General features: G+C 38.3%; 1 long non-coding RNA gene across 2 annotated transcripts; it reads left to right on the top strand.

Moving 5' to 3' along the window:
- The first annotated feature begins 809 nt into the window (after positions 1 to 809).
- On the top strand, positions 810 to 8,342 carry LOC139068829 (uncharacterized). 2 transcript variants are annotated; one of them, XR_011520084.1, is made up of 5 exons: positions 810 to 1,222; positions 1,350 to 4,114; positions 4,252 to 4,320; positions 4,598 to 4,672; positions 4,915 to 8,342. It is a non-coding gene; the product is annotated as an uncharacterized lncRNA (long non-coding RNA). The 2 variants fall into 2 exon arrangements; XR_011520083.1 differs by lacking the exon at positions 4,915 to 8,342 and having other exon boundaries at positions 4,598 to 4,907.
- Positions 8,343 to 9,446: the final 1,104 nt, after the last annotated feature.

Below are 9,446 nucleotides of genomic sequence, written 5' to 3'. Positions count from 1 at the left end.
AAACTTGTAAAACTACTTTTGTACCACAGCTTTAATGTATTTTATCTTGTGTTTTGAAACAGTGTTTCTGTTTATAAACATTATATCATTTCTTTTCAGTTGTTTTCTATGTAATAACAAATTAGCAGTACTATATTATCAGTAATGATGCTGTATCAATAGACTGCAACACGTTAATATTGAAATGAAAACACATGACAGAAAATGAGCTGGGAAGTAAAATAGTCCCTTAATTAGAAACTGCACAAGACTTAAAGCTGTTTTAGGGTTACTCTGATGAGTAGGATTCGGTTTTTATCTAAACATGTTTTTTTTCACAGTTTATTCGTTGTATTAACATGTTTTTATGATCCATATCCTGCATAAACTGTATGCACATCCATATAATTTATCTGATACTAGTTTTACTCAATAATTACTTCTCCACAGAATAAATATGGATTGGTGTACACACTTTAATCAAACTGAAAAGTCTTTTTCTAAGCTCTAAAATAATTATTAAGACGATTCTGATGGAGACCATTATCTGGATCAGTGTGGCACACTGACCACTGGCTCGTCTGAGATGTAGCAAGATGAGATGTTACAACCCTGATCCTGGAGAACCGCCAGTGGCGGCTGGCCAGTAGAGGGCGATAGGGCGCCGCCCTCCCAGTTTCCCCTGTATTTTTAATTTTTATTTTAAAAATAAATAAATAAAATTAACAATAATCACATATTCTAAGTTAATTGTGTGTTTTGTAACAAAAATAAATCATATATATATATATATATATATATATATATATATATATATTGGTCTCTGCCGGTCTCTGCCGAGCGGTGGAGGCTGTGTGCTGTTTTTCAATGGCCCAAACAGGACGGGACCAGCTGTCCAATTGCTGACAAGAAAATCAAAGGGTAGGAATGGGAATGTATCCAATCAGCGTCGACGTTTCAGAACGTTTCAGAAGGATGATGGGTGATAGAGCTACCGCCAAGGCTTTCGTTGATGTTCGGTAGAACTCGGAGAGTCTCGACTCCAGCACGTTTTGACGGTCGTGACGCAGACGTAGACAGTGCGCCTACAACATGGATACCGGATTTCAGCAGCCACTGAATTCAGTTCGGTCTCTTCTCCAGTATCCGTTCGAGAGGAGAACTATGGTGGAAAAACTTAATGTCAAAGAGCTTGGACCAGATCAGCCCGACGTAAAGATAAGCCAGCAGGTCAAGGAGAAGGGTAAACTGTACACACGACGCTTCTCCCGAAATTGGTACACCAGGAAGCAGTGGCTAGCTGGATGCAATCACGCTAATGCGTTATTTTGCTTTCTGTGTTTGTTATTCAAAACGGCTGGGATCCACAGAAGGTGGATGTGGAACTTGTGTCTCATTGGGGACTCCATTCATTCTCTGACTGAGGAATGCAGCGCATCAGTGCAGCAGCCAACAAAGAAACGGAGGACGTTTGGACAGGGAGAACAGCAGCCGGGTGCAGAGGTAAGCTGTACATTACATTTCTGTAAACAAGACAATCAGAATCAGAAATCCTTGGTTGTCCCACAAACCGGGACATTTGTTTAATAACATGTTTAATGTGCAATAACTGTAAAAACTAATTTCAACACACATACCTATTATACATATTTAATCATGTAAATGTGAATTTCAGGTAAATTTGTACATACATCAATCTGATTCCATTTTACTTGTTACACTTCTGCTGCAGCAAACAAATTTCCCAGCTTGGGAAGTGGGAAATATGACATTTGTAAGAGGATACTGATGACATTATTTCCTATGAAAGTGTTTCCACTTTCCATAAGTCCCAACAGTGTAAATTTCTGGCATTTTGTCTAAGTAGTGTTTACTACCATTATTGTAACAGTGACCTGCTCATAATTTTTCATGTTCACTCAAATGTTGAAATTAAACAAAATGTTTTTGTTACTTGCCTCTTGCATTGCCTATTTACCATTTATGGTCGTGTTATTTTATGTGCAATTTAATGCAGTATTTTTCAACCTTGGTCCGCAAGGCAGCGTGCCAATAGTCAGACACACCTGGATTAATCAGTTTGTCCAATGATGTAAGACAGGAAATAAAAGAGCTGTGCTTAATTCAGGAAATAGTGAAGTTGTGCACAAAGCTCAGAAAGCACAAGTTTGTTTAAAAATAAAAAAATAGCACAGCCCCACCAAAAATATTTTTCACCAGCCGCCACTGAGAACCGCTACCCAGCTCGATTTAGAGGTTTCCTTTCTTCAACACACCTGATTTAAATCAGCAGGTGATAACCCTGCTTCTGCAGAGTCTGATGAGCTGCTAAGCATGTGACTCAAGGGTAACCTAAGAAGGGAAACTTCTAAAACGTGCTCAACAACGGCTCTCCAGGACCAGGGTTCCCTACCTTGTGCTAGACCAGGGGTGTCAAACTCAAACTCACACTGGGCTGAAATGAAACTCTGGGACGGAGTCGAGGGCCAAACTTAATATTTTTTGAAAAAGTGACGGCAAATTTGCACATTTTCTTTATTAACATATATGAAATTTTGAACCTTTAAAGGAGCATGGGGCAGGAATTGTCCAAAAACAAGAAGTAAATAGGATACATGTTCATTCTTGTGAAGCTTATGGGTGATGAAGCATTTTAAACTAAAAAGAATGATGAAACCAGTTTATCATTCCATTTTGTTAATCAGGCTGTGTGCTGCAAAATGCAAAACATTCCTGATCCGAATTTCCCGCGCTGTTTTACGGATGTGACGTTAATTGACGCTTCAAGCGCGTTCTCGACAAGGTTCAAACCCGGAAAAACATTTGGAAGCTTGCTAGGTGGCGGTAATGCGTCTTTCACTACTAGCCACGTTAAACCCTCAAACAGAAGAGGAAGAACCCTGGAAATGGATTCTACAACTAGCAAACGACCAAGCGCAACTCAAAGCCCACTAAAGAGTGGCACAAAGAAGAAGGTTTTATCAGCGGCATCTCGAGAGTCAAAAGGAAAATATAAAAGTCGGTCAGGGACCCGAATATGTATTGGGTACGCTCTGGAAGAATGAGGCTGGTTCAACTCAATTTGGGCCTGAAAAGGATGCGGACATGGTGCATTTTCTAGTGACGAGGTAAGTGTTGTATTAGCTGGTCTCCTTATGTCTGCTGTAGGTTTCAGTAACGAGTAGGTAAACATATCAGAGCTGTTTCTCCACAATTTAAGAAAAGAAAATAAAACCTATGGATTTAGATAATACTGATTTAGGTAATCTAACAAATCTTTGTGCAGATGAACAAGAAACTTATCTAAGCTAACGGTGTTTAGCATATGGCTTCCTGATCAGTTTGAAAAAGCTAAAAGTAACTAAGGAGTAATAGATCACTTCTATGTTTTGTGGATGACACACCGCTTGTGTTTGGAGATAAATGGATGCTCCGTTTACTCTGACGAGAAAAGTAAACAGAGCTTGATTTGATTATATGACGTCACCGAGTCGGAGAGAGCTAGCGTGCGGTAGCATGTTAGCTGTGATCACGCTTCAGTTTGTATGTACCACAGAAGAGAACGGACATTTTCCAAACCAAAGATGAGTCTTTAGAATTATGTCATATTTGATCTACAGTCCAACCTCTAAGCAGGACTGTTACTTCAGTAGATAATGTTATTCGTGGGGTTTGTGTAACAGAACCCCATTGGAATATCTTTTCCTAACGTTATTGCTGTGCTACAAAAGAGTAAATAACTAGTCAGCCATTACTACACGTTTGACTAAAAGTAAAGTTGTGCAGAAGTTTGTGTTTATTTTTCTAAATTTGTCTTGTTGAATGTAGGTCAGAATAAAATATGTTTGTGAAAATGATAAATAAATGTTTTTATAACTGACCTGGATTTTCATATTACTAGTTGTACCACAGGTAAAGAAGCTTAGCCATTATTGATCTATGTAAACAGAAGGTGTAGAGTCTCAACCAACTTGTTGACATTTTTGTTTAAAAATGTGTTTTCCAGCTACCGGAAGAAGCAGGCTCCTGAAACTGCAATTCAGGGAGGTTATGTGCAGTCAACCTCGACACCCAGTAAGAGAACAGCAGCTAAAATGTCGCATCGATTATCTCCAACTGAACCAGTGTCTGAGGGGTTAGTATCTTTTCTGTAAAACAAATATTCACGTTTTTGTGATATGATATTTCATTCATTAAATTACACCTTGCATATCCACACTTGGTTCAGAACTAACATCACACCACCAAACACTTCTGACATTATCTTTACAGGGAAGATTTTCTAATGGCTGGTGTTGAGGCCTTAGCTGATGACCTAGATTTGGATCCTTTTGAAGAAAGGTAAATTTGTTCATGAGAAGTCTTGCCATATACGCAGGAAATTACTGCTGTACTATGTGCAAAAAAGATAAAAACACAATAGATAAGCAAATATAGGTCATTATATATATTTATTTATGTTGTGAAGTGTCAATTCACAGCAGATTGTTGTTATTTGCAGAAATAATTAATGACAGATGTATTAGGCTCCACATTTATCTCTTTAGAATCAGCACCATTTCAGGTGAGTTCCAGTATTTATCTTTACGTACAACAAATATTACTGTGTTGTCTGTAGTTTCAAATCCATGGATCTAGCTACGGATGCAGTCCAAATTGATGAGGACCAAGCAAACAACTTACTCAACAGTGTGTGAGTTGCAATGTCTTCTTATCTACACTCTTTTTTAAAACTCCAAAGTCTTAAAACAATATATTAATTCTACTTTTATTTATTGTTTTCATAACAGAATAGAACTGTTATTCAATTCAATTCAATTCAATTCAAAAATACTTTATTAATCCCAGAGGGAAATTGATTGCTGTAGTAGCTCAGGATAATAATAATAATCAAGTCATCAAAGAGTTGTTGTATATTACAATGGCTGTTGGCAGGAAGGATCTCCAGTAGCGGTCCTCGCTGCCTACCCCGGCGCCCTGGTCTTCTTGAAGGAGCTCTGGACCTCGACCTGCTGCCCTCACCCCTTGAGCGTGTCCTTCCCCGACCCTCGGAGCGACCTTTTCCTCTCCCCTTTCCTTTAGCCCCTGGTCTCAGACTTTCCCACGACACATCAAATTCTGTGGCAGGCTCGGGCACACTCCATCTGAACTGTCTTCCATCACTCCTTCCAATGTGAATTCCTGAAAATCAATGACAGTAATGATAAAAATGACTGTATTACCCTGTAGGTCTTGTTGATATTATGATTTTATTTTGATGCATTTTTGAACTAAACATTGATATTTATGTTCTTATTTACATTGTTGTGATGCCTGTCCTGTAATAGTTTCACAAATGATGTCAGTGACTTGAAATTGGATGTTCTTACATGATGAATAAACAATAACATTAGCTTGTTAGCAAGCTTAGTGCAAAATAATAACTGTAACTGGTCTAAAAACATCAGAAATCACCTGCAGCCACAAAGCCTTATGCTAATAAAGTAGCATCATGTTACTGTCTTGCGCGCCAGTCACAAAACTGGCTTATGAATATTTCATAGGAAGGAGCACTTGCTTTACATCACGAGTGTCATGGCTAAATTAAAATGCTAATGTTGTCATGGAATTTTACAAATATTAGACTAAAGTAACAATGTTACTTACTTCATCGCTCGACACGGTGCCTTGTTCGAGCTGCGCTCTGGCCGTACATCACTGTAACTTTTTTTTTCTAGTGAAGAGTTTGTGCGCGCTCTCGTGCCGGGCTGCAGTTACTCACAGCGCCGAGTGCGTCGCTAATGAGTTTCGTTTCTTCATCCTGCCCCATGCTCCTTTAAATTTGGAAACAAACATATTTCTGCATTAACACTGAATGTGGAATAACCAAATTACACATGAGCAAGTCAGTTTTAAATAAAAAGCATCAGTGGTATTCATTACTTGTGGAATATTCAGCGTTGTATAGCATACAGGTGGTTACGAGAGGCGATTAACACCACATGACCAGCTCCCGATTTTCAGACGTGTTTGCTATTTTGCGCGTCGATCATTGAGTGCATCACACCCAAAAAGCACCAGAACCGCTCACGGCGCATACGCAAACATGCGTCAACTCGGCTTGCCAGCTATTTCCCTGCATGTCGCTTGTTTTTAGTTATACTTTTTTTCTGCACTCAAAGACAAGGATTATCAAAAAAGCATGTTTATGTCAAATTAAACTGATAAAACATTGATTTATGTTCCTTCGTCTTCCTCCTCCAACCCCCATGAATGTCATGATTTGGGGTAATTTTCTGACCCTAGACATACAGAATAAGGAGGCAAGACAAAGGGTGAGTAAAATAAGAAAAGATTTAGAAGCACCATCCAAAGGGAGGTGATGAACACAGCAATCCACTGGTCCGAGGGAGAGGGTCTAGAAACAGACACAAGTCAGTGTTGTAGCGTTAAAGATCGACTACATTAAATGATCAATAAGATGTGATAATTCCATATAAATATGAAATATTAATCTGATTGGTCTTTGAATGTGGTGAGTACGTGTTCCTAGGTGAATAATAAAAGACAATGAAAACAGTTGTTTAAAGTTAAACCCTGACAAGCCACAGAAAATGATCACAGCTTACAGGATCCTGGGTCCATCACCGTCTAAGTCCCTAACCACCATACATCACCTTCAGAGGATTCTTTGGGAGTTCGACTGAAGCCTGTCTCCTGACCCAGATTTTATACTATAACAATCACTGAGGAAATGTGCAAATGTGGTCTCTTCCCATTGGTCGGCTGGTGTCCCTCTTTCTATAGGATGAAGATCATCTCATTTCCAGGCATGTCAGCACAAAAACACACTTCCTTTTATTTATTGCTCTTTTCTAACTGAGACACTCGGCCCTCATCAGGGTTGTAAGTCTCCCAGTCCCTTCTGGGGTCTGGCGCCCTATCTCTTTGTGCACTTTGACCTGGGCCACCATTAACTCATGTAATGCTCTAGTGGCCCTTGCTGCTGAGTTTAAGAGTGTAACTTCTCATGCAGCGTTTAAACATGTATTTTACTTCAACCTGTAATGAAAATATGTCAAAGGCATTTAAATATCTATGTGAAGCATTAGTTGTCTAATCATGGTGAGTAAATAAATGGTGGTTTCATTATATAGCATGCAAGAATAAGCATTCTTTATTCAGTTCTATAAAATGGGAGACTCCTGAATGAGGTCCTTAATACTTTGATTAAATGATAGAGTCACAGAGTCATTATTCTTTATTGCATTGTGTAATTACGAAATCAGCAAAACTTATGGATCTTAAGGGATTATAAAATACTCAAAAGTGATAATAAGATATCAAATAACTATTTCATCTTCTTGTGTGAATATCTGAGCCTTAAGTTGAGTGCTAGTAGGGCATCTAACCTAACAAATGTTTAATTAGAAGATTTTAGTTTCTTTGACGTATTCAGGGAGCATATACACTTCATACTAATTCAGAGTCAAGAATAGTTTATAAAATGATTTTAATACTATTTTTCTAAACTAAATTATTGTGCATGGCAAAGAATGAAATGATAGTTGTGTAGATAACAGATGATGGAATGTGAGCTCGGTGTTTTTGCAAATCCTTTCTTAAATATCTGAGAGAGATTGTGGAGTCTGGGTTGTAAAATCAATTTATCTGTATGTATAAGCTAAATAAAATACCATCCGAGGCAATTTGTGCCGGTCTACACACCCTTGTGTGAAGATCCCCAAGCGATCCAGGGGTCAGGAGGTTGAGCTGGACACCGCTGATGGAGTGGACCTCTGGTATCGGAGCCCGTATCGAGCTCAGAGTATGACCCGCCAAGTCAGGGTTATCTCCAGGTGACGGCAGGAAGCTGGAGTGTCTATTTTGCATCTAAGGCTGTTCGGTGGCTCTTAAAAGAGCCATTGTGTCTGAAATCACCCACAAGCGTTGCAGAGCAATGCTTTGACCTGAGGTCTCAAAATACTTGCTCACCGGTTTGGCCGAACCAGGAGGCAGCTGGAAACTGACTAGATCAGGAAGTAATTCCTGTTTTATCAATCTCATTGTTTATAAACTTACCAAATCAGAATTTGACCCGTTTAAAAGCATTACCAAAATCCCCCAGCAGTCACGCCTTCACTCAAATACTGAGAGGTTTATTCTCAGTGTGAAGTGGAAATGCTTTTAACAGGAATGCGAAGCAAAAATGTTAAACATTATTAATAATGTTAAAATGTGTATGAGTATACTGACAGATTAACTTGTTGAATCAACAAATACGGATCTGGTGTAGTTTAAGATCTGAAATAAATCATTGCAGGACAAAAATTCTGTTTAACACATCATTGATTAATGCACACATTATTCAATCACTTTAGGATTTAAACATCTTGTTTATTCAACACATTTGATTAAATCAACCTATAAAGTTGTAAAGTCATTTATGATTCAAGGAAGATGAACTTTATTCAGGGTCTCGTCTGGCTTCCTTATTCGGTCACAAGGTCTTGTTCGGTGCTTCTTGTTTGGAGGCCAGACAGATGGGATGTTTGTGTCTGCAAAATAAAGTTAGTTTCTGGTCATTTGTGATGTAACCTTGACCTTTGGGTATGCTACAGTGTTAGCAGGTGAGGAAGCCAAAGACAAATAAACTGAGCTCACAGCTCTGGCGGGAGAAGCAAGCTTGTGAGGGGGAGAGGTCAGGTCTGAGAGTGACGGCCAGGCTCAGGGAATCTTCTGGTGGAACTCTGGAGCAGGATGTAGAAGGAGAGCAGGTGAGCGGTGGAGAACGGGTTGGTTGGATAGAAGAGAAGAGTGAGACGTGGTCCAGAAGTAAGATCCATTTCGTTTGTTTAAAAAGCACCTTCTACCACCTTAGCGGAGGCCCAAGGTGCTGAAGAGGACATAATAACCAGAGTAATAATAAAAACAACATATTTAATAAAAAATTTTTTGAATTAGTTTAGTTTATTTCAAACAAAGAAAACATACATTTTTTTTAAAAAATACCACAAACAGAAAAAATACATATCATCCCTTCTTCTGTGTTTGAAAAGGAGTAGGCTGAAGTGGAAACTTATATGTCCCTACCCCTTTATACAAGTAATTTTTACTTGTTTACTAAATCTAACACAAAACCGACATTAAAACAAACAAAATGGTACAAGTCACCAAAAACCACCAAATTATATGGAAAAAAAACAACAAAAGAAAAAAAAACATCTTTTTACAATTGATACAATTTACTTTTCCTTAGAATAAAGGACACTCACATAAATCATCTATTTTCTACTATATACTTGTTCAGAATATGTTTTTTATAATTCATTTTAAACACATTTATATTTGTACTTACTTTAATTTCTTCTTCTAAATTGTTCCATAATTTAACCCCAATTATTGTGATACACATCTGTTTTAATGTTGTTCTAAACTTATGTATCTTTAAGTTTAGTGTTCCTCTCAGGTTATATCCTCCTTCTCTC

Source organism: Nothobranchius furzeri, chromosome 3 (genome assembly GCF_043380555.1).
Source record: "Nothobranchius furzeri strain GRZ-AD chromosome 3, NfurGRZ-RIMD1, whole genome shotgun sequence".
Classification (NCBI taxonomy): Eukaryota; Metazoa; Chordata; class Actinopteri; order Cyprinodontiformes; family Nothobranchiidae; genus Nothobranchius; species Nothobranchius furzeri.
This window is presented reverse-complemented; position numbering and strand designations above follow the sequence as displayed.